We start from the raw sequence: 27,071 nt of genomic DNA, 5'->3' as shown, positions 1-27,071 counted from the left end.
CATCAGTCCTTCCAAAGAAATCCCAGGGCTGATCTCCTTCAGAATGGACTGATTGGATCTCCTTGCAGTCCAAGGGACTCTCAAGAGTCTTCTCCAACACCACAGTTCAAAAGCATCAATTCTTCGGCGCTCAGCTTTCTTCACAGTCCAACTCTCACATCCATACATGACCACTGGAAAAACCATAGCCTTGACTAGACGAATCTTTGTTGGCAAAGTAATGTCTCTGCTCTTGAATATGCTCTCTAGGTTGGTCATAACTTTCCTTCCAAGGAGTAAGCATCTTTTAATTTCATGGCTGCAGTCACCATCTGCAGTGATTTTGGAGCCCCAAAAAATAAAGTCTGACACTGTTTCCACTGTTTCCCCATCTATTTCCCATGAAATGATGGGACTGGATGCCATGATCTTCGTTTTCTGAATGTTGAGCTTTAAGCCAACTTTTTCACTCTCCACTTATATTAAAAAGCAGAGACATTACTTTGCCAACAATAGTCCGTATAGTCAAAGCTATGGTTTTTCCAGTAGTCATGTATGGATGCGAGTCTTGGACCATAAAGAAAGTTGAGTGCTGAAGAACTGATGCTTTTGAACTGTGGTGTTGGAGAAGACTCTTGAGAGTTCCTTGCACTGCAAGGAGATCAAACCAGTCAATCCTAAAGGAAATCAGTCCTGAATATTCATTGGAAGGACTGATGCTGAAGCTGAAACTCCAAAGCATTGGCCACCTGATGCAAAGAACTGACTCATTGGAAAAGGCAGTGAGGCTGGGAAAGATTGAAGGTGGAAGTAGAAGGGGATGACAGAGGATGCGATGGTTGGATGCTATCACTGACTCGATGGACAGGAATTTGAGCAAGCTCTGGGAATTAGTGATGGACAGGGAAGCCTGGCATGCTGAAGTCTATGGGGTCTCAAAGAGTTGGACATGACTGAGCTACTGAACTGAATAGCCATTGTTCAGTGAAATGAACAACTCCTTGTGGTGATGGGAACAATACAACATGAAAGGCCCTCTGTTTCTTCAAGGAAACCCATGTGCTCTTCTCTGAAATCAGTGATTTCACCAGATTTGGGACAGAGAATGCTGCCTACCAGGCTTAAACCTTAGGAAGACAGAGAAGGTGCAGGAAAAAGTGAGAAATTTTCTCTTTTCAATTTCTGGAAGCAATGACTACAGGATTCACAGTCATGCTATGGAGGAAAACAGGCATTGTATTTTGAAAAGCCACAACTCACTGACAGTGATTGAGAAAGGCAGCACATAAATGAGAAGCACACCAAGGCACAAGAGGATGCTTCTAAGCAAACAGAGGAGTGTACGTCAGACAGTAACAGCAGTCCTCGTGAGCCTTGTGACAAAAAGATCCCAGCTCCTCCTGTAACTCATTCTAAGAGCTCTGGAATGATATTCATGATGGACCTTAGACACTGTAAAAGCATTAGTTGATCAGCCATGTCAGAGTCTTTGCAACTGATGGACTGTCGCCCACCAGGCTCCTCCATCCGTGGGATATCCCAGGCAAGAATACCGGAGTGGGTTGCCATTTCCTTCTCCAAGGGATCCTCCCAATCTAGGGATCAAACCCACGTCTCCTGCAATGGCAGGAAGATTCTTTACCACTGAGCTACCAGGGGAGCACCAAAGCTATGTCCAAATCATGAGCTTTATGTTCACTCAGATCAGTGAGTCTAAGCAGCTTATTGATAACAATTGCAATGTATATGCCCAGAAGAAACTTTAGGAAAGGGAATCGAAACCTAAGAACTTTCTACTAAAGAAATTATTTACTAAGCTGGATAGATCCATGAGGAGATCTTTAAAGAGCAAATACACATATACAGTGTGGGTTCAATATTTATTTATGCCTCACAATAGTTGATTTCATGGCAGATTAAACCACAGAGTTTATTTGCATTTAAGGCAAGATTTTTCACACAAACCCAGGTAAGCTGTTAAAATTGAGCAGTGGTTCCACTGGTCTAAATATTGTTCTAACAAATACAACAAAACAGAAACAAACACACAGAGAGAGCTAATGATTTCCAGAAGGGAGGGAGGTGGGGAGGGGGATATCAAGATAGATGAAGGAGAGGAGGTAGACACTACCAGTTATAAAATAAGGAAGTCCCGGGGATGTGATGAACAGCACAAGAAATATAGCCAACAATACTATAGTAACTCTGAATGGTGTGTAATTAAAAAAATCCAATCACTATGCTGTACACCTGAAACTAACATTCTAAGTCAACTATACTGCAGTGTAAGTTAATACAAAACTAAATATCGTTCTCTCAAATAACCTACATACCGCTACAATTCTTATATTAAGAAACACAAAGTGTCTTGGATAACCATAATTAAGACCTTAAGAAAAATTTTCAGATAAAAACATGTGTGTAAAATACTTTAAGAAAAATATGAGAAGCATAATGACTAGGACTAATGTATCTATCTTGTTAAACCATAAAAGATGTTTTTTTGGAAGACATAATGAATGATACTTCATTATAAAGATGTAAAACTCAAAATTCCAATAGGATAGAATGCAATTTCATTAATAATGCAGGCCTCTTTAAGTTTTTTGTTTAATCACTTAGTACCAAAGTAAACAAAATTAACTTTTGCAAGTAACTTATTTTTCCCATATCATGCATGCATTGTTTAAAATATTCAATATCTTAGGTCCAAGAGTTGCTAATAAACAATCAATTATTTCTCAATTTAAAGTGTAAGTCAATTACATTATTATATAATCTAACATAATTTTGAAACAGAATTGCCCATTTAACTGATAATCATTTTTATTAATTCACTTTTACATAAGAGTGTATTCTGCAAAAACCTACAATTGCACTTTTATTGCATTTGCACAATAGAGTTCTTAGATTAAGTCATAAAACATCACACAGGAAAAAACTCACATCTCACCATGATATTCGATGCGGTACACATTCTTTCCTGTTATGCAGTTCAGATAGAATAATTACAACTGCCAATAGGCCACTCGCTTTGTAGGGAAAATTACCTAACCAAGCGTGCACTTTAGTTGTCCATGATTCCACTCTAGTCATATTCCTTGGAAGAGTAATAGTGTAGATTCTACTAACAGCAAATGCCTTTCTGAGATGGTTTCCATAGCTAACCTTATTAAAAGGGCTATTACCTAACTGAAAGTATTTCAGAAGAAACAATAAGTAACATATAAGCGTGCAACAATAATCATTCCTGCACAGTTGTGTCTGACTCTTTGTGACCCCATAACTGTAGCCCACCAGGCACCACTGTCCATGGGATTCTCCAGGCAAGAATACTGGAGTGGGTTGACATTTCCTCCTCCAAGAGATCTTCCTGATACAGGGATCAAACTTATGCCTCCTGCATTTCCTGCATTGGCAGGCAGGTTCTTACCACTGACCCACCTGGGAGGCTCTCATATATTCATATAGGGATAAGTATAAATTTATCAGGTGATTGTAACTTATAATATTAGTCAATATTGAGTGTTTATTGTTAAGTGATTTGTATGGATTAATTGGATTCTTACAAAATCATTCTATGTAGAAGGTATCAAATTATTCCCATTTTATAGGTGAGAAAACCAAGATACAGAAATTTTAATTAATTTTCTTCAAGGTATTTAGCTAGAAACAGAATTTAAGACTTGAGTTCAGGCAATCAGGATCCATTCATCCATACAACATAATGGAACATTTACTGAACCTATAATTCCTTAGTTTTTAGATCAGGCAAATGGCAATAACCACAGTGGTTCTTTGGGAATGGCACTTAGCACTGATGTATCTTTTTCCTCAGATATAAAATGAGGAAAATGGGCTGCATAAGTGTCTTTGTGAGAACTAGAATTCCCTTATTTGCTCTCTGCAAATTTGTGATGAGATCATTCGCACAATTTTGAAAAATGCCTGCTTGAATTTTATTTTCTTTTGCTTCAGGGTAATGTCTAATACTTGACACAAACCCCAAATGCAACCGAAGCCCATTTAAAAAATTCCCACTTTCAGGAAATGTAGTTGACATGTTCAATCTGTTAATTTCGAGTGCTTTACCTTCAATAATGTAAAGACATAAACACTGCCTGTATCCTGCCCATGCGATTATGCTCCACAGCTAAAGCTACTTCTTAATGCTGCTCCAGATATGTTAACCCAGTGCTGACAGAGACAGGGACCAAAGTCACGCTCAGTCAACACTAATCAGTAATTCCTGCCCATCTTCCAATCATTAGCAGTGAAACAGATGGGCAGAAAGGTAAAGGACAAAGCTTTTCACTTCTGCCACTGTCTCTTAGAATATGTCCAAGGTTGAAATAAGCTTTCATCATTCCTACAGGAGCCTGCTCACCTTAATGGAGAGAAAAACTCAATCATTTGGAAATGTAAGGTTTCTTAACATCAGGGAGGTGAAATGGATATTGGGCTTGAGACCTGAGTGTAAGAAACACAACCAAATTCATCACATGGTCAGTGAGAGAGCTAAAAGCTGAACCGAAAAATTGGGCTCCAGACACGAGCACTGACCACTTGGTTGTGTTCATGTGAGTGTCCCTATCATTAAGCCTTATCTTCACAACAAAACTGATGAGGCCTTTGCTTGGCTGTGCAATATCACCGAATCAGTGTATACCTGTTTTGAAAAGATGAGTAAAGACTTCCTCAGTTAACTCAGTACATTGTCAATTATACCAGTGTCTCTAGTTCTTCACCTTAGAGACTGTTTCACTCAGTTTTCTTTGCTTGACTGGACCCCTGAGCACTGGGCCCAGACTGGTTAAAGTTGCATTTATATGACATTTATGTTATGTTACATCAAGTGCAGCAGCCTAGCTCTCCATCTTCAGTGGGGTCACTATGAACTGTCATTATCTGCCAACAGATATGAAATAGTCCCACATAGGGCTCAGGTTTGATCATTTTAATTCTTGATTAATATTCTGTTTTAGGCATATTAGAACTCATAATTATCTTCAGAAAATTATCAAATAAAATCTCTACTTATTCAACCTGACAACCTCCTCTGAGAAGTTTTGGAAATGAGACTTCATTATTTTTAGTTGTGTTCAGCTAATAGAGTCTTAAAAAGCTGCATTTGAATATGGATTCTCTTTCCATCAAATATTATTAAGATTTTATTCAATAGTTGAGTGGCAAAGTTACAGAGGTGAAATAAAGGTTACAATAAAATTAAACTGAGTTATAAACATTACCAAATGAAATACTACTTTATAAATTTGAAAAACACCAAAAAAATAAAAAATAAAACCCTCTACCCTACTGAATAAATTAGTTCCTGACATCTTGTAGAGAAAATAAATATAGAATCACCTACTGATGTGTGGTTAGGTTCATAATTGTCACTTGAAGTATTTTTAAGATAAAGCATTATATTTCATTGCTCTAATTTGGATTGAAAAACCTTTATTTTTCCTTATGAAAATTGCTAAGTGTTCATTAGAACAAGTCTTTTTACTTCCAAATTATAGCACCAACATTTATGAAATTGCAAGATCTCTAACTGAATGCTACAAACATTACATAAAATACATTAGCCATATAATATTTTCAAAGTATTAAAGATTTAAGATGTCTAATATTAATGGAAATCTGGAAGACAGAAATCATTGCCAAAATTCTATTTCCACATTAAAGAGATAACCTATGACTTAGCATACCAAGTTCATATGCTGCACATTTAAGATGTACTCAATAATGAGGAAAATTTAAAAATGTAAGTAAAATAAGAACTTACTATGTATCTAAAAATTTCACTAGCAAACTCTGTCCTACATCAGAGAGGATAAATAAAAGTAAAACTGATCAGTTTGTTATATTCCAACAATACCACTCAGTATCATTTCGCAAAGAGTCAGACACAACTGAGCGACTAAACTATCCTACCCTATCATTTCTATAGAATGTAAGAATTAAAATGCTTAGATGAGCAGCTTCAGAACTCTTCTTGCTAATGCTATTGAGCAATTGTTTCCTTGAAGTTGTCAGTACAATTTGGTTTTGGATTATACCTGGTTTTCCTGAGTCTGATTTAATAATCCTAGTCTAATCCTGTGTGTGAGCTCACACCAGGAACCAATGATGGCCCTAGACTGTGGTTTATGTGGGAAAGCCTCCTACTCTCAGTAGCACTTCTCAGGACAGGAAGTGAGGAAAAGGATTAGTAACATTTTAGGAAATATGACTTGGCATTAATACCAGCTGACTAGAGGTGTGTATAAAGAATATACTTTTTTTTAAAACAATGCTTTCAAAGGCTAAATCTAGTTGATCTCTGGATTATTCTGTTTTGTTTTTTTTAAAACATGAATGGAGTATGAACAGAAGTTGAGTTGGATTTTATTCTACTTTATGGTGGGAAGAATAAGAATATCCTAAGTGCCAGTCAAAATCAGAGTCATAGTCACCTTATCATGCAGCATATTTAGGGTTCTCCCATGTTCAGAGGAGCCTGGCATGCTAGGGTCCATAGAGTCACACAGAGCTGGACACAACTGAAGCGGCTGAGCATGCACACATACGCAATCATTTTTCATGCCCATAGTAATGTTCTTTTTAATCAAAGACTTCTATGTTTTCAAGTCAGTTCTAAAGAGAGCACATGCATTTAAATTGTCATTGTACATAACATTTGGATTTCAGTTATAAAAGCCTCTCATTGTGAATCTTCAGAGACTTGATGTATAACGCATTAGGATAACAATTCAGTCAGCTGCAATACTGTTTATAATTTTAAAGCCTTTTAGGCTGCAATGAAAGGGCAATAATTTTGTTTCCTTTAAAAGAGAATAGTTCTGAAGTAACTGAAGGATATTCAAGAAAGACAGTTCTATTTCTCTTTCATGTGTATTTTATTACCCAAATTAGGTTTTATTAGTCTATTTTACCAAATGATTTTCTTAAAACAACTTACATTCATGTAAAAGATACCCATGCCTCCTGTTCTTACTTAAATACATACGCATTTATTGTGCCACTAAATGCAATGAGCTAAGGCAGACACAATGCTCCTTTACATTATGACCATGACCCAAAGGCGTTAGAAGGCTCTACTTAACACCATGAGGTTTCCAGTTGCACCGTATCTTGAACACTTATGAATTAGAGAATTTCCTAATCTTCTAAGACTGTAAATGCTAACAAAACAGTCCACCTTTAGTAAATTTGATTTTGTTTAAAACTCTACCAATCCACTTAAGTGTGCTCCGCAGCAGTAGACATGTACAAGTTAACCCAATGTTACGTGCTTATCACTCACTCAAAGTCACAGTTAATATGAGAAAAAATTTATCTTGTAATATGAAAAATTTTAAGACAGACTTACCTTCTGGCATAGACGTAAGAGGCAGAAGTACCAGAAAAGAAAAGAAAAGCTCATACTTCTCAAACATCAACATTGAACCCGGTAAACATTCACCACAGTACTCTACCTGGCAATATTGTACAGTCTAACTTAGAAGTAACCAACACCTGAATAAGTGTAAGGAATTAAGGATCGTGCAATAATTGCCCAAAGTGATTTATGTAATTAAGAGGTTTTTGAAAAATAGGCCTAAAATTTTGCTAAATGGTCAGACAATAAACGGTATCAAAAAGTTTCAAGATGCCTTCATTCTTTACTCAAACTGTAAACAGACTGAGTGAGTGATAGTTGCTCGGTCATGCCTGACTCTTTGCAACGCCACAGACTATAGCCCGCCAGGCTCCTCTGTCCATGGGATTCTCCAGGCAAGATTACTGGAATGGGTTGCCATTTCCTTCTTAAAAGAAACATGAGAGTTACTCACATCTCTTGTGAAGTCTTGCTGATTGCAGGACCACCAAGAAAACCAAACTGAATCAAACTGACTCACTTCCACGATGGAAGGACTTATACCCCCAGCTGCTGATTTGGCTGCCCTGGGCCTATCCGCTTTCTCCTGTAATTGCCTTCAGCGGAAGAGCTGTCATACCCGAGGTCACGCCCCCTTTCCAAAAACAATCTGCATCCTATGATTGGTCAGTGAGGAAGGATAAAGGCGTGGTTGGCTCACCCCCAACTTAAAACAATTTAGAAAAGAAGCATCAAAATGCCTATGAAATCAGGTGAGACCTGTTGACTTCATCGAAGCCTCCCCTGCCCAATCTCACTGTTTTGCCATCCACAGGTGCCGGCGATTGACTGGACTTTGTCCACACTAATTTTAGTGTCTGCTCTCCACGGAATTTTACCAGGAAAACCTGTCCCGTTCACCCAAAACTACAGATCTTTAAAATCTGGATAGTTTGCATTCTCTTTCACAGACATCCAAATAATTGAAGCTTGATGAAAAGCATGATGAATAATTGAGAGGCAGAGTTTGCAACATTTTCCAAGGCAACTTTCTAAAGACACTTTCAAAATCATAGTCATGAAGGGGTAAAAATCTGAATTATTTCCAGATGCATGCAATTAATAATAGTGTAATTACTATCTTGGTACAAAGCCAAATTTCATTAATTTTAGGAGGTAAAGGAAAGCTTCATGGAGATGTGGAGATAAGTTGAGAAATGTAATTATTTTTGATAGTGCGGCAACTGAAGTGAAAGCAATCATTTCTCAATGTCCTGATTAAACTATTCTGCAGAACCATAATGAATATACTGCTTGCATTATCTTGGTACATAAAAATATTAAGTACAATACGAAGTGTTATATAATCAAGACTGGATACAAGAACAACCTACATGATTGATGATTTCTTTAAAAATTCTGGCAAATCAAACTTCCCAAGGAGGTATCACAGCACCATAAAACAAAAGACTCTTGATAAAGCTCTGTTAGCTTCAGGGTTATGGTCAATAGCCAGTGGACTCAGGGGACCTGGTCCTAATGATGAGTAGTATTGAAAAACCACTTACAATAAAATGAGATATTCACCTTGCCTTTACTCACTTGCTAAACGAGATTTATGAAGAGTTTCTGAAAATACCTTATTCATGTATTCATTTATTCTTTACTGTGTGGCTAGTAGTAGTATGGTGTTGTAGGGGACATAAACCAAATTTAAGACAGACTTAGTCTTTAAAGAGCACTTATTTCCATAATGAGAAATACAGAAATTATAATAACCTCAATAACTAGAGCCACCATTTACTAAATGCTGCCATTTGCCAGGTAGTAGGCTTTGTGATTTATGTACATTACATTTAATCCACATCAGCCTTAAGAAGTAGATGCTATTTTCCCTGCTTAATAAATGATGAACTACTGGAATGAAAGTAGATACATCTATTGCTTACTGTGTCCCAGATAATCTCCAGCAGCTTTAGGGTTTGAATTGAGTACATGCAACCCCAAATTCTTCTTTGCTATCATTCCAAACTAGCTCATGAAATTTTAAACAGTAATATAAGGAAATTAACAATTAGATTTCAAAATGATGAATAAAAATAATAAGCACCCAAGGAGTTAAGAGGAAAATAAGAGAGATATTGAGAAAACTTTCAATATTTTTCCCTTTATCTTAGGGAAGTCTCATATTAATCTTTAAGAGAATTGTTAAAAAATATAATTAGGCCCTTAGGCTATGCAAAGGAAAATCAAAGATAAAGTTCTTGTTCTAAGACATTAAGAAATTAAATTTTTCTTAAATACATGGTAAAAATATAACTGCATTAGTTCCAAAAAAATAAGTGTTCTCGGGAAATACATGTATATAATCCTAAATGCTGTTTCCCAGAAATTTGCCCAGAGATCAGGATCACAAATTGGATATTAACTGAAAGAGAGCTAGGGGGCGTGTACCTTTATGTTACGGTGCGGCCTTTTACATTAAGGGCTGAATCAAGAAAAGTAAATTCCCAGACATACTGTGCTGTGTCTTCAAAATAGTGCTATTTAATATTGACTAATTCAAACTCTAGGAAATGTACTATTGTTGAATTGTTGCGTTCTGATAGGTTATCCACTGGGAGAAAGGGAAAGAATTCAAAGCAAAAACCTGTAGGTATAGGGAGATGTGAAGACAGAAATTAGATCTACAGGCAAAGGGGAAATGAACTGTGGGTGGTGGAGGAAGGCTAAGAGATTGTCCTCTGCAACTAGGAGGTGCCAGAATTCAGAAAACAGAGACACCCTGTGAACAGAGGCACCCTGGTGCAGTCTTGTTTTTATATAAGCTTTAAACTCTTCAGTAATTATTTAGTTATTAGCATGTGAAGAGCCATCTCAGATTTTGCTAAATTGGGAAATAAGGGTGGGGAAACTAACAAGGACTGATGAGATAATATAAACTTTAATTTCTTTCAACAATATGCAAATCATCTAAAGCCTATAACTGGGTTAAATATTCAACATAACCATAGATGCCAAGCCCCTGTTCATCAAGTCCTCTAATACTCAAATCGATTAAAAACCAACTTGCAAAGATCTTGGTATTCATGGGGCTTCACATAGGGAAACCACAAGCCACAGGGGAGAACATATAAACTCGGAGGAGTCTCAGTCCCTTCCTTCCTCTGCCCTGAAGTAGCACTGCCTGGGGTGGGGTGATGCCAGGCAAGGCTTTTTTGGCTAAATAGGAAAACGATAGGTGAGATGCTTCCTTTATAGAGCTTGGGAGAACCAGTGTTCTCAGCTACGTTACTGTTCAAAAAAAAAGCAACCATGTGAAAGATTATATAAATAGGTGAGACTGGATATAATCATATTTAATTAATGCAATTCTAATTATATAACTGAGGAAAAGATAATTTGGGTAACTGGGACATACTTCCAAACTATGAAATCAGCATTGTATTTTCTTCTTTGTTAATAACTAATACAGTTGAATATATTAGCAACTCTTTAGTTAAATTATATTATACAAGCCTTCCTATTTTTATTTACATCCAAATATAATATTGCAACCCATAAAGCATAGCTAGAAGCAATTTAGCTTACTTCGCTATAAATAATAATAAACCATAAATGTTTTCTTGAAAAATTCCATAAATGCTGATATTATTAATCATAGAAAATGTTATTCATTTTAAATTTTCTCTAAGAAGCACTAAGATAGGGCAATAACTTTAGACTTGATGCTAATTTCTGACATTCATATTTCTGAAATAATGACACTAAAGTGTTCATTAGAAATTATACCAATTTTTAAAATAGGCAGGTTGGTTAAAATGCACAGAGAGCAGATATTTACAGCATGATTTTTTTTTAAATGGTCTCACTTGCTAGCCAGTCATTCATTCAACCAAGAAAAAAAAGTAAAGGCAACATTTTGTGAGATTCTTTCTATGCTATTCGGTATATGTCTCAATTCCTCTCAAAAGTCAAAGGATAATTCAGTATTAGATACTCCTAGTAATAAATAATTTTCTTTAACAATGGCCTTTATGACACCATGGCCAATTCATTTAAACTTCAAATGCAGCAGATGAAAAACAAAAGCCATCTTCTCTCCTAATCGTGTTTTTCTTTTGTTGTCATTTTCCATTAATTTTCCAAAATTAGATCTTGAGGGGCTCCCCTGGTAGCTCAGCTGGTAAAGAATCCGCCTGCAATGCAGGAGACCCTGGTTCAATTCCTGGGTCAGGAAGATCCCCTAGAGAAGGGACAGGCTACCCACTCCAGTAATCTGGGGCTTCCCTGGTGGCTTAGCTGGTAAAGAATGAGCCTGTTATGCAGGAGACCTGGGTTCGATTCCTGGGTTGGGAAGTTCCCGTAGAGAAGGGAAAGGCCACCCACTCCAGTATTCTGGCCTGGAGAATTCCATGGACTACAGTCCACTGGGGTCATAAAGAGTAGGACATGACTGAGTGACTTTCACTTTCACTTTAAATCTTTAGAATCACAATTATACTTACCTTTCTCTGTTCTATGCATCCTTCCATTCCTGTTTAAACAATTAAAATCATCTGTTCTCCTCCTGCTTTCCAATTCTCCAAACACCTTAGCCTATTTTCAAATCTCTGTGTACCACTCTATTTCTCTCATGCATTCAATAAAGTTACTGAACATCTATATTATAACTACATACATTAGAGGAATGGAGTCAGATAAATCAAAGGTCGATTCGTGATCCCACCATTAAGCAAGAGTGTGAACTTCAAAAAATGATAGTGTCTCTTAGGTATAATTTCCTCCTCTGTAAAATAGACCCTGTAATAATACTAATCTTCCAGTGTTGGGACAATTAAATAAGGGAATGCATAGAAAGCAGACCAGACGATGCCTGCCACATGCTAAGCCCTAACGAATCCTCTCCTTCCTCTTCAATATCACCGTCATGGTTTTGAATTAATACCTTCTGCCTTACATTGAGTTATTTATGGTCGTGTCTCAGTATGCCTGTGGGATTTTCAGATGTAGACAATATTCATCTCTATATTCTCACCATCTAGCATAGTGTCTTGCACAGATAGGACTTCAAACCATGGTTCTCAAATACTGTTTCTGTTCAGTTGCTCAGTCATGTCCAACTTTGCGACCCCATGGACGGCAGCATGCCAGGCTTCCCTGTCCTTCACTATCTCCCGGAATTTGCTCAAACACGTCCATTGAGTCGACGATGTCATCCAACTATCTCAACCTCTGTCGCCCCTTTCTCCACCTGCCCTCAAATGCCAATATGCTTTACTGGCAATTTACTCTTGGCAAGTTCATCTCTAGGTAGCAAAAGTTCTATGCTGCGTTCATGTTAATTTTTGCTCACTGAAGATCTTATAAAGAAAAAATGTATAGAATTTTTAATGATCCAGTTAGTAAGTTGATAATTCAGTTTTTTAAATTATTTATTAACTCTACTGTGTGCTGGGTGTCTTAGGATCAGTAATTACATAATTTTCTATCCTCTGATCTATAATCATACATTTTTATAGATAGTAACCAGGAAATTGTCAGTGTTTGATTCTGTACCCAATAAAAGAAGATCAATTGTTACTGCCCTCAGCTGAATTTTATCTATTGTGGATATGAAATAGGATGAAAACTAGAGTACCAAGGATGCTTATACAAGAAGTAAACAGATGAGTAACATAAACAACTGGGGTAAATGTGTTTTCTGTTTTTTTCTCCAGATCACTCTGCTCTTTTCCCTTTTGTACCATTTTATTTCAAAGCTGTCCACTCTTTGATAAATGTTTGAGTAAGAATTGCAAAATATAGTTTGACAAATTAGATACTATGTCCTTGTGAAAGATAAGACAGTCTTTTCTCAAACAGAAATATTATGGCAACCTGTACCCAGGAGGGAAAGGGGATAGTGTCCACTTAATTTCCTTTATAAAGAGAAATCAAAACAAACAAACAAACAAAGCAGAAGATCAAGAAACCAAATTCTTGTGGGTTTTTTATTGACTGTGACAGAAGCCCTAGTAGAAATCCTCCGTACTGTTGGGGCCCTGCTGCAGTTAACACAGTCCAAAGCTATCCCCACAAGAGAAACTGCTATAAAGACAACACAGATAGTAATCAGCCTCCTTGCCCAAAATAATGCATGCTGTCTCTCAGCTTTTTCACTTTCTTTAGGAATACAGATGATGTTGATTTCTTCCTTCCTTCCCACCTTTCATCCCTGTCTCCTCTCTTCGTTCCTTTCTGCCCTTCCTCCCTCCTTCTCTCTCTTCCTTCCTTAAAATGAAAATTAAGTTAAAAAAACACAGCTATGTATTTTTTTTGTGAGGAAGTTTTTGGGATCAGATGCAAAAATTAAAAAAAAAAAAAAAACAGAAAAGCTTTTTGGCTTTTCTCTCTCTCTCACACACACACACACACACGCGCGCGCGCGCACAATACATAGATGCAGTTAACTTTAATTTTAAATTTAACTGTTTAGGATTTCCCTGTCCTAGTGGTTAAGACTCTGCACTTCCACTGCAGGGACATGGGTTCAAACCCTGGTTGGGGAACTAAGATCCTGAATGCTCTGCAGTGCAGCCAATAAATAAATAAATAAACTATTTACATGTATGAGAAACGCTTGTTATCTCGCTACACAACTGTAGTAGTATTCATCATGTGTGTGTGCTTGTGTGCAACACAGTTGCTAAGTTGAGTCTAACACTTTGCCACTGTAATCCACCAGACTCTGTTTACTTATACTATTTGGTAATTGCTGGCATCTCTTAATGATATATAAGTTAGAGAAAGACAAATACCAAATGATTTCACTTATATATGGAAGCAAAAAAGATAAATGAACAAACATAAAGCAGAAACAGAGTCACAGATACAGAAAACAAACAGGTGGTTGCCAGAGACGGGAGCAGTGAAGGGATGAGAGAAATAGGTGTGGGGCATTCAGAGGTACAAGTTCCCAGTGACAGAATAAATGAATCCTGGGTATGAAATGTACAGTGCGGGGAAGAGTCAGTAATAATGTAGTATATTTGTATGGTGACAGACAATTACCAGACTTGTAGTGGTGATCATTTTGAAATGTATAGAAATATCAAATCACTATGCTGCACACCAGGAATTACCATAGTGTTGTAGGTCAACTACACTTCAAAACAAACGGACTAATCCTCAAAGAAAAAGAGATCAGATCTGTGGTTATCAGAGGCAGGGGGTAGAGGAGGAAGAATTAGATGAAGGTGGTCCAAAGCTACAATCATTTAGCTATAAGATAAATATTAATATGTACTAGGGATGTAACAGGCAACATGATAACAATAATTAACACGGCTGTCTGTTATACCTGAAAGCTGTTAAGAAAGCAAAGCTGAAGAGTTCTTGCTATGAAAATATTTTGTTTTTCCTTTTCCTTTTATTTTGCATCCATATTAGATGACGGATGTTCACTAAACTTATGGTGGTCATCATTTCATAATGTATGTAAGTCAAATCATTATGTTGTACACCTTAAACACACAAGCACCGTGTTGTTTGTCAATTATATCTCACTAAAATTTGAAGGGAAAACATATTTACATATATTAAAAATGCTTAACATCTCAAAATACATAATTGTAATACGCTATCACACTATTTGGTAATCGCTGGTGTCTTGTAATAGCACATAATCTCCATAAGGCAGTCTCCCTCTCTCCCTCCCAGTTGCTTTCTCAATACCTAATCCTGCTGCTGCTGCTAAATCACTTCAGTCATGTCCGACTGAAGTGTGTGACCCCATGAATGGCAGCCTACCAGGCTCCCCCGTCCCTGGGATTCTCCAGGCAAGAACACAGGAGTGGGTTGCCATTTCCTTCTCCAATGCATGGAAGTGAAAAGTGAAAGTGAAGTCGCTCAGTCATGTCTGACTCTTAGCAACCCCATGGACTGCAGCCTACCAGGCTCCTCTGTCCATGGGATTTTCCAGTCAAGAGTACTGGAGTGGGGTGCCATTGCCTTCTCCGAATACCTAATCCATTGCTTACTAATTATTTGAATAAATAAAATAATTGTATCTCTGTGTATTTTAATTAGTCTTTTGCCTAAATAATTTTCTCTAAAATAGCAGTTAAAGTAACACAAGTATAATTTAATAATTCTCATTGATTTCTTCTTTCAGAAAAGTGCATATAATCAGCTATTTATTTATAAATATTATGACTCAATAAATGTTGTCAGGATGAATTAAGTCTAAAGCAACCAAAGAAGCCTAATTAAAGCAAACCCATTTTTTATGTTATATTTGTAATTATTAATCATACAGCTAACCTCTACAAATTGATTCATAAAAATTTATATAAAGTGACACATTTTAAAGATGTATCATTATAATGATAATACAAATAAACATTTTACTAAAAATATTTCTGATTATTGAGGGTAATTTAAATAATATCCTTCTCACTTGTAGAGAGGCATGAAATCCAACCCCTTTTTGATCTTCCTAAATGAAAGATACTATTGAGAGAAACTGGGTAAATTTGGTAGGTTATTCCACACTTCACAAAAATTCTGACATGTCTTCTTAGCCTTTTACTATTTCCTGTGCATATTTATTCCTACAGTATTAATTTGAGTCTCATCTGCATACTCAAAATTATACAATCATATTAATAAAACTAAAGTTCTCAAGGATAATATTTAATGTTATGTAAATTGAAATCAGAAGTCGTCCACGGACCTCTCCCTCTAAATATTCTGGTGTTCCATTTGATCCAGTATGGTCACATATTCTACTGGTTCACTAGCCATCAACTTACTTCTCACCCCAATTATCCTTTAGAAAAATATTTCCCAATGTCTGTTTTGTGATGATTTTCAACAGAATAATACATCAGCCTAAGGAAAAGTCTAAATTTAAGATAAAATATCTACATAGACTGATTTAACACTTTTTTCTGTACTTTATTAATCATAAAATCTTTTTACTTTTTAAAACAAATGAGGACTACTTTTACATGGAACACATTTTATAAAGGAAAACTATTCCAGAATCATGCTTTCTGTGTCATTTGCATCTCTACCTGATTTCTGGGGAACTACATTTAATGTGAATGTCTACTATAAGATGACAGGTTTTTTTCCTTTAAAACTTTAATCAGAATAATAACAGTCTTTATTCACTGAAGCTGCATGCTCAAACTCCATCTATGATTAAGCTCAATTACAATATTTTGATATAAAAAATAGAAACTCCAGTCTTAAGATAATTCTATGGTGGTTAAATTTGTGATTTTACCATTTCCTCCTTGTGATCTCCTGTTGTAATTAGAATTACAAGTTGTACATCAATCTGAGATCCCTTTGATGGCTGATAGAGAAACATTAATTCCTTATCTCTCTCTCAGCTTTCTTTTGCAGCTTTTCATATCCAACAAACTCCATTTTTAAACTTTGCTTCTCTAACGTTTATTAAACAATTAGTTTTCCAATTTCCTCTTTCTCTATTTGTAAGCTCTTTCCCAGAGCTCTCTTTTAGACATTATTCTCTAACTTTGAATACTGTTATATGTTCGGTTCACTCCCCCTGCATTCAGTGTCTAGTTGTTCACTCATTCACTCGTCCATTCGTTCTAGTCTCATTGTTTACTTTCACTTTCTAGCACCAAGGACAGCGACCACAAGACTATATTTCCTAAATCCAACAAAGACACAGCACCTCTCCTGGTGAAAGGTATGAATTCTCAAGTCAGCCAGATCTGACTTCACCTTACTTCCCCAGGCTCAGTTAAGTACGAAATAACGACATCAGAGAGTTTTTGTGAGAATTAAATAAGACAATATGATCAGAAACTTCAGTGAGAAGTCTCTGATATCTAAGACAGTGTTCACTCAATAAGTATTTACTGAATTTAATATTAACTCTAAACTGCACATGTTCAACTAGGCTGTTCCCCACTTTATATGTTTTGGGATATGAGCACTGTTATTTTTAAAATGTAAACACATATTATCACATCTAAAAGTATGCTATAAATATTTTATGAACCGATTTTCTGTGTTCCAAACATTTGGAGCATAGTGGTCTATGTAAATTGTTAACATCATCCGAGCTGAAAAAATGTAAACATGATTGATGAAAATGATTAAAAATATTACCATCTTTCTCCTAAACCTTTCTCCTAAACCTTTCTCCTAAACCTAAACAACATAAATTGTTGTTTTATCTAACACCCTTTATAAAATCTTAGGTATATGAATTTTATCCTAACGGTTTATACTTTGTTTATGAAACTTCCTCAAGTATTGTGTAACTGTTTTTGTTTGCTTGTTTCTAAAACTTAACCTTGGCTAACATAAAAAGACATTTTTTACTCATTTCTTTAAAAACACTAAATATTTTATTGCAATAACTAAGGGCAGGGATATTTTTTGTTTTCCTTGTTTTAATTTGAGGAAGAAACTGCAGAAAGGAAAAAAAGAAGCACTGCTTCTTTCTGACTTATCCTACATTTTATTGTCTTCATTCCTACAGAGTACTTAATCAAGCTCAGTTTAAAACATCCATTCATTTTGATATTTGGCAAAACTAATACAATTATGTAAAGTTTAAAAATAAAATAAAATTAAAAAAATTTTAACAATAAAAAAAATAAATAAAACATCCATTCAAACTGATATTGGACTGTCATGGCATATAGTGAGGGACCAGGTTCAAAAAAAAAAAGAAAAAAAAAAGTCAGATCACTGTGAACATATTTCCACAAATGAGAAGACAAGTGCTCATTTTTGTTACTGAAACATTCTAACCTTTTTCACCTCTTTCAAGTAAATGCTGGAGCTTATTTTAATCTGCTATTTATCTTAAAGCTGACTTGTTAAAATAGCCATCATATATAACTTGCAAAGTTGGATTTAAAGAAGCTCTGCTCTCTAAAAATACGTCCAAACAAATTACAAGATACAAAAAACATAATTTTTTTAAATGATGAAAAAGAACTTAAAGGCTTTAAACTGTGATTTAAAGTCAGTGGGCCACTCATTCACATCTCAGTCTTTTTTTAAGTATCTCCCACTTGTCAGGTGGTATGTTACAAGTTTGAGAATAATAAGACAAATTGGACACGATTCTTTCCTAGAAAGTCACAATGTAGCAGGAGAGAGAAAACAGTATGACAGATTGGCAGATGAACCACTGGAACATAATTATGGACTGAATGTATGTCTAAAAAGATATGTACAAAGTGTTATGAGGGCAGCACAGAAAATATCTCACAGGCGCGCACACACACACTCAGATGTTTAAAAAGGCAAGGACATGAGAATCTCTGATGGAAATTATCCCTTATCTGGGTATTTAAAGACAAATTTGGGAAATAATTTACTTCTAGATTAGAGGGTGAGGACATAGAAGCAAAGGGAGTAACAACTTCAATGATAAAGGCCTGTGAAAGGTCATGGTGTGATCAAGAAAGAGGAAAATGCATTACTTGTATATGACTTCAGTGAACTACGTAAGGAGGGGTAAATGTTACCCAGAGTCTTAAGCCATCTGTTCACTCTTCCATTGCAAGCTTGAGGAAACACAGATATTCCTTCAATGACCATTTTATTTAGTATCTGACAAGCAGGAGGAGATTTTATTCTTGCATGAAAATGTCATTCGAAGACTTCTCAGAGAATAGATGCTGCTCCTGGACTCTTAAAAGAACCTTGAATGAACTTTCCAGGTCTGAATCTATGGAAAGAAATTTTATCATGATATCTAAGTTGAAACAAAACTGAGGGTTTTTTTATTATTTTATTCTTTTAGATATGAGATTGTTAGAATGGGAAAGTTTTGAGAAAAATGAAATGGGGTGACCTTATTGCAAGGGATTTAAATCTGAATGACTATGTTGGAGAACTATCTCAATTAGAGAATCATAATTTAAAAAGGGCTGGGGGAGAGATGAATCCCTTAATTAAGTAATGTAAAAATAGAACTACACATTTTTTTAGGAAGTCCCTATTTTTCTGGCCCTCTCTTCTACTTTTCAGAGCCCTAGCACCCACTCAAAAATAGACCCACTCAATGGATATATTCATCTTGTATTACTTTTCTTTCAGAAGTAGAAGTCACAGATACATGTTAGACTGAACATATTATGTTGCTCAGGTTTTCCTGGCGGTTCAGTGGTAAAGAATCTGCCTGCCAATCCAGGACACGCATGTTTAATCCCTGGGTTGGGAAGATCCCCTAGGGAAGGAAAGGGCAAGCCACTGCAGTATTCTTGCCTGGGAAATCCCCTGGACAGAGGAGTCTGGTGGGCTACAGTCCTCACAAAACAGTTGAAAACAACTTAGTGACCAAACAGCAGCAATATATTCCCAGAATATGATTATATTGTAAAGGCAAACAGTCATGTTAACAATAAATTTTAAGCTAGATATTATTGAGATAGACAACTCAGCAACCATCTCTTTTTATATCTCATCCTGTCCAGTGTGGTGTAATGGATAAAAACACGAATAAAAATAAGAGAAAGAGGAGGATTTGAGTCCTTGTCCTTTGTGGGCTGAAACCTACCACTTTCTCTCTCTTAATGGAGATGACAATATGACAATACTCAATTCAAAGGTGTCAGGGAAATATACAACTGGTGCACATATGGAGATACGACAGCAGAAATCCTGAAAGAGTAGGCTAAGAAAAAAATGTGAAGAACATTCAAAATGTTTTTTTCTTTAGATTAAAAATCCTGAGCTCATTAGGATCCAAAGAGTGAGAGAGAGAAAATCCATACTTAATTTTGAAAGAATTGCATTTTAAGGCAATATAAATATAAAAGGTATAAAAATAGAATTACTATGGGTTTCTTTTACCTTAGGAGATAAAATAATGCTTTATTTTAGTATATTCCATAAAATATTTGTTTTAATTGGTATTCCATACACACATGTATGATTGAATGAATTATGCTTCAATAAATCACACTCTGCCATGTACCATCACATTTCAAAGGTGAGCATCTTATAAAGCATAAGTCAATGTAAGAAATTTATTTGGGCTTCTTAGATCCAAGGTACACAAAAAAGTACTTTAAATCAAGCATAAAATTCATTTTATATTTCTCCAAAGTCACAAAAAATGGGGAAATATTAGAAACTGAATACAATTCATTAAAACTCTCAGTTATATTAATTATCCATGTTAACTAAAAACTATAAATTTTAAAAGTACATTTTAAATACTTTTAGATTAGGCAAAGAATATACATTTTCCCCAATTCTATTTTGTTACTGTTTTGTGAAAATATACAGATATGTCAGTATCATTCAGCTATGTTCTATTAATATTTGAGACACTTCCAATGACAGCATTATCATAAATATCCTCTCTACTAAATATATTCACATTATTGATGTGCTTAGAATTGTTCCTGTTTCATTCATCATAACTTAGGTCAACATTTAGATACAGTCCAGAATAAAAAGCTTAGTTTATTTGATTTAGTAAAGAAAGAGACTGTTATTCTGGTACATCTACTTGAAATAATAAAATCTTTTTAAGAATCCTAATTCAAAACAATTAAATTTAACAATTAATAATTTTAGCACTTAATTCATAAGTACCTATATTCAAACTCATATTCATTATTCACTAAATCTGTTAAGTATTTATCAATGTTCTCATTTATTTAGTGCACATGATGATTATAAAGTCTCCTTTAGGGTGAAGTCATAAATATTGACTGAATTAGATCATGTGACAACTGTAAATATAGATGGGTATCTAGATACGAGAAATGCTTTGTTTTTAGTTCCAAAGAGATGAGGGTCAGAGATTCAGTTTAGGATTGGATATTTTTATCATGCTACTGTACTATTATTGTGTAACTATCATTCTAAAATAAAGTATTAAAGCACACTGTATGGTTTTAGTAGATTAAACTAGGCTTTTGGAAGATGGTTCAATCCCTTTCAATGGGATACAGGTTTTATGTAAAATATAAATCTCAAATAATTATCTTTCACTCATTATTTTGTCCTCATTGCTGTTTTATGTTCTGACAATGAAAAAAAATGAATTGGCATTGTTCTGTTGAAAGGAATAATTATGTGTTTTTGGAAACCACTGTAATATTTTATATTAATTTTATGATCACCAAAGAAAAGTGTAACATATTTAAGGTTCATCAGAGTTCCTGACCATGAAATGTTTTAATAAATGAACATCTCCTTGAAACTGCCCATTCGGTACAGAATCTTCAACCACTGCAATAAATGTCATCCTAAAACACTTGAAGATGCAGTATCTCACTCCTCACAAAAGGCAGTTGTCTCCTATGACACCATCAAGCTCCAATATTCTCATTGTAAAACTATTAAATTCCATATTCAAGATCAACAACCCTTGAGAATATCAGGAGAGAGCAGGAAAACAGTTAGACAAGAAATTGCTTCTCAGATGTAAGCCCCTAGTCCAGAGAACACAGACCTGTTCCTCTGTCTGAGTCATTCTATTCACTTTGATGAGATGGTCATCCTACACATTTATTCAGTTCATTTCAGTCGCTCAGTTGTGACCTACTCTTTGCAATCTCATGGACTGCAGCACACCAGGCTTCCCTGTCCATCACCAGCTCCCAGAGCCTACTCAAATTCATGTCCATTGAATCGGTGATGCCATCCAACCATCTGGTCCTCTGTCATCCCCTTCTCCTCCCACCTTCAATCTTTCCCAGAATCAGGATCTTTTCAAATGAGTCAGTTCTTCACATCAGGTTGCCAAAGTATTGGAGCTTCAGCTTCAGCATCAGTCCTTCCAATGAATATTCAGGATTGCTTTCCTTTAGGATGGACTGATTGGATTTCCTTGCAGTCCAAGGGACTCTCAAGAGTCTTCTCCAACACCACAGTTCAAAAGAATCCATTCTATGGTGCTCAGCTTTCTTTATAGTCCAACACTCACATCCATACATGACCACTGGAAAAACCATAGCTTTGACTAGACAGACCTTTGTTGGCAAAGTAATGTCTCTGCTTTTTAATATGCTGTCTAGGTTGGTCATAATTTTTCTTTCAAGGACAAGTATCTTTTCATTTCATGGCTGCAGTCACCATCTGCAGTTATTTTGGAGCCCCCAAAATAGTCTGTCACTGTTTCCATTGTTTCCCCATCTATTTGCCATGAAGTGATGGGACCAGATGCCATGGTCTTAGTTTTCTGAATGTTGAGTTTTAAGCCAACTGTTTCACTCTCCTCTTTCACTTTCATCAAGAGGCTCTTTAGTTCTCCTTCACTTTCTGCCATAAGGGTGGTGTCATCTGCATATCTGAGGTTATTGATATTTCTCCCAGCAATCTTGATTCAGCTTGTGCTTCATCCAGTCCAGCATTTCTCCTGATGTACTCTGTACAGAAGTTAAATAAGCAGGGTGACAATATACAGCCTTGACGTACTCCTTTTCCTATTTGGAACCAGTCTGTTGTTCCATGTCCAGTTCTAACTGTTGCTTCTTGACCTTCATACAGATTTCTCAGGAGGAAGGTCAGGTGGTCTGGTCTTCCCATCCCTTGAAAAATTTTCCACAATTTATAGTGATCCACACAGTCAAAAGCTTTGGCATAGTCAATGAAGCAGAAGTAGATGTTTTTCTGGAACTCTCTTCCTTTTTTGATGATCCAAAGGATGTTGACAATTTCATCTCTGTTTCCTCTGCCTTTTCTAAATCCAGCTTGAACATCTGGGATTTCAGGATTCACGTACTGTTGAAGCATGGCTTGGAGAATTTTGAGCATTACTTTGCTAGCATGGAGACAAGTGCAATCGTGCGCTAGTGTGAGCATTCTTTGGCATTGCCTTTCTTTGGGATTGGAATGAAAACTGACCTTTTCCAGTCCTGTGGCCACTGCTGAGTTTTCCAAATTTGCTGGCATATCGAGTGCAGCACTTTCACACCATAATCATTTAGGATTTGACATAACTCAACTGGAATTCTGTCACCTCCACTAGTTTTGTTCATACTGATGCTTCCTAAGGCCCACTTGACTTCACATTCCAGGATGTCTGGCTCTAAGTGAGTGATCACACCACTGTGATAATCTGGGTCATGAAAATCTCTTTTTTTTGTATAGTTCTTCTGTGTATTCTTGCCACCTCTTCTTAATATCTTCTGCTTCTGTTAGGTCCATACCTCTTCTGTTCTTTATTGTGCCCATCTTTGCATTGAATCCAGGTCTCCTGCATTGCAGGAGAATTTTTTACCAGCTTAGCCACAAGGGAAGCCCATCCATTTAATAGGTTTTGCAAAAGTAACTGCCATTTTTGCACTGTTGAAATTTTCCATTTGATATTGGATTACGTTCTTAAATGTGATTATGTTATACGTCAGTTTAATGCACATTTCTCACTTTATATTTTGTTTTGTTTGCTAATGATGTATTACTTGCTGTTTATATTTATTTTATGCTAGGGAAATGATGTTAGACAAGAAGCAAATATGAGTGATTTACTTATTTGAGTTCAAAATGGGTAATAAAGCAGTGGAAAAAACTTGCAACATCAACAATGTGTTTCACCCAGGACCTGCTGATGACCCATGCAGTGCACTGGTGGTTCAAGAAGTTCTGCAAAGAGAGCCTTGAAGATAAGGAGAATGTTGGCTGGCCATCAGAAGTTGACACCAACCAACTCAGAGGATCCATTGAAGCTGATCCTCTTACAACTACATGAGAAGTTGCCAAAGAACTCAACATTGACCATTCTATAGACATTTGGCATTTGAATCAAATTGGAAAGGTGAAAAAGCTTGATAAGTGAGTGTCTCATGAGCTGAATGCAAATTTTAAAAACTGTAATTTTGAAATTCTTTTATTCTACACAAAAACATCAAATTATTTCTCAATTGGATTGTAACGTGTGATGAAAAGTGGATTTTATAAGACAATCAGTGATGACCAGTTCAGTAGTTGAACCAAGAAGTTCCAAAGCACTTCAGAAAGCCAAACTTCAACTACACACACACACACACACACACACACATACACAAAAAGGTCATGATCCCTGTTTGGTGGTTTGCTGACAATCTGATCCACTACAGCTTTCTGAATCCCAGTGAAACCATTACATGTGAGAAGTATGCTCAGTAAATTGATGAGATGCATTGAAAGCTGCAAGGACTGCAGCCAGCAGTGGTCAACAGAATGGGCCAAATTCTTCTCCATTACAATGCCTCACCACACGTCGCACAACTGATGCTTCAAAAGTTGAAGGAATTGGGCTACAATGTTTTGCTTCAACTGCCATATTCACCTAACCTCTCTCCAACTATCACTCCTTCAAGCATCTTGACAACTTTTTGCAGCAAAAGTACTTCCACAACCATCAGAAAGTTCTAAGAGTCTGTTGAATTCCAAAGCATGAATTTTTATGCTACAGGAGTAAACAAGCTTATTTCTCATTGGCAAAAATGTGTTGAATTTAATGGTTCCTATTTTGATTAATAAATATATGTTTGAGCCTGGTTATAATGATTTAAAATTCACGATCCAAAACTGCAATTATGTTTGCACCAACATAATATAATGGTGAGGTTATTATTACTTCTCAAAAGAACTGAAACATAGTAACAGATATTTTATTCCTTTATTTCACCATTTAACCGCTTTTTAATTAAACAAAAACTAAATGCTTTTATCAGTGTATTCCTCTTAGCATGAGCTAGTTGCATAAGGTAATTTAGATAAACTTGAAGACTATACAAACCTCTTTCTAGCTACTAGCTCCCACTGTAAAGCAGTCATTTTTATCTTAATTTCCTGCAGATTAAATGCTGAGATAAGTATATAAGAAATCTTTTTATGTGGACTTTATTCCATACTCAAAGTTAAATCAATATTTCATATCAATGTTATACATATTTCTTAATTCCTAAGTTTCTAATTTTAATTATAATTTGTCAGAAATTTATCAGGTATAATATTGTATTATTATAATTTATGTTTTCAATACTTGGCATGCTTATCCTGCTTAAAGTTGCAAAACTGGCAGTAAGTTTAAATTCTAAGTAAATTTCAATCCCCAATGTTGCATTCATTAATCAGTGATAATTTACACTAATATAAGTTCATTGATCTTTTCTTCAGGCTCTCCCTTGTGAGTAATTTCATCCTTTAGAAGACATTATTAGATACATTAAGCAGTGGTATTCCACTCCAACAAATGAGCCTGGCCTGACTGCTGGAGAAACACCCAATTAATGACATAAAAAGTGATTTGTATAATTTTTCATATTATAACATCTAATTTATAGCAATCCTGGAAAAAAAATCCATGGGTAGCCATTCAGAGATAAATTAGACATCATCAGAAAATGCACACCACTAGAATATTGATTAAATCAATTGAGAAAAACATATATTTCTCATGTTTTTCTCTTTAAATATACCTGACATGAAACTTTTGGCTTTTTCAGTTACATAGTGAACAAAATGCTCTTGGATTAAATCTTCAATACATTAATGAAACTTTGAAGTTTTGCCTTAGAAAGTTTTCACTGACTTCATTACTCTCAAATGTGCAGTCTCAAAAAAAAAAAAAAAAAAGATTTCATGTCCCTTATTTCTAAGAATTGCTTCTTTTTTTTGCTTTCATAATTCTGTTTTTAACTTAACACATATCATGACCACAGAGCAGAAAAGTTATCACAGTGCTATTATTTTCATGTGGCTTCAGATTTTTTTAAAGAAGATATTAAATACTCCTGCTATTATTACTACTACTGCTAGAAAACCAGTATCTTAAATGTATTATATTGTTTAAATGTAAAAGAACTGTATCAGGAGCACTGTGAGATAAGATTTTGCAATTCTGTGCTGTCCCTCCCCATTTTGCATTTTTTTATACCCTGTCAGATTCCACCAATTCATCAAGTCGAATTCATTACCTTAACCAAGGGAGAGATGAAAGATGGAAAATAAAACCACTTCAAATTCAAAAATTCAGGCTTTTTGTAATGCTAAGTTCTTGATACAAATCAAGATGAAGACTAAATTCCAGGCTTGATAAGCAAGGAGCAAAGACAAGGGGAAAGCAAATAGGGCGAGGAGGAAAATGAGGGGAAAGCAAATTCCGACCTGCAGAGAAGCCACAAAGCTGGCAGGCTCCCAGCATCCCCACGTTTGCATGATGCCAGAGCAGCAGACAGCCACATTCATCAGGAAGACAGTTCAGAGTCACTCCCCAAACTTAGCTCAAAAAGGTTTAGGGACAGCAAGAGGACTCACAGTGGGCGGACAGGTTTCTACAACAACCATGTGAACTAATCATCAAAGGACCAGTGGAAACAGAAATATCTCAGCAGGTCTTCATTTGATTTCATTGATTCATTCATTGATTCATTTCATTGATTTCATTGATTCATTCATATAAAGCATAAATACCTATTAAACATTGATCAAATTGCAGGCACCATTCTAATGGGGAGGTTATAAAAGGGATACAAACAGAAAAGTCTGCAATCTCACTTTTCTTATATATTTCCCAAGGCACAAGAATCCTGGAGAAGCTCTTCCTAGGTGGGACACATTGCTTCAAGGCTCAATTGGATCTGAGTAGGTCAGGGAGTATACTATTGTACATACTGGGAGCCCATAAATCTCTTCATTCCAGCCAATATGCCTGTCCCCCTGCTGCTAGGAATGTCAGCCTCTGAGGACATGCAACTGTGTCCCACACTGAGACCAGCCCCCAGCTACAGAAAACTGC

The 27,071-nt window shown here is 35.9% G+C and overlaps 1 protein-coding gene and 1 pseudogene across 12 annotated transcripts in view; one reads left to right on the top strand and one right to left on the bottom strand.

The window, feature by feature from the left end:
* The window catches only part of LOC113884800, a 158,975-nt pseudogene extending 150,898 nt beyond the window's left edge, over positions 1-8,077 (top strand).
* The window catches only part of TENM3 (teneurin transmembrane protein 3), a 2,746,241-nt gene that overhangs the window by 2,433,426 nt on the left and 285,744 nt on the right, over positions 1-27,071 (bottom strand). The window lies entirely within an intron of this gene.

This window comes from Bos indicus x Bos taurus, chromosome 27, assembly GCF_003369695.1.
Source record: "Bos indicus x Bos taurus breed Angus x Brahman F1 hybrid chromosome 27, Bos_hybrid_MaternalHap_v2.0, whole genome shotgun sequence".
NCBI lineage: Eukaryota > Metazoa > Chordata > Mammalia > Artiodactyla > Bovidae > Bos > Bos indicus x Bos taurus.
The sequence above is the reverse complement of the archived record's forward strand: the minus strand, read 5'-3'. Positions and strand labels throughout refer to the sequence as shown.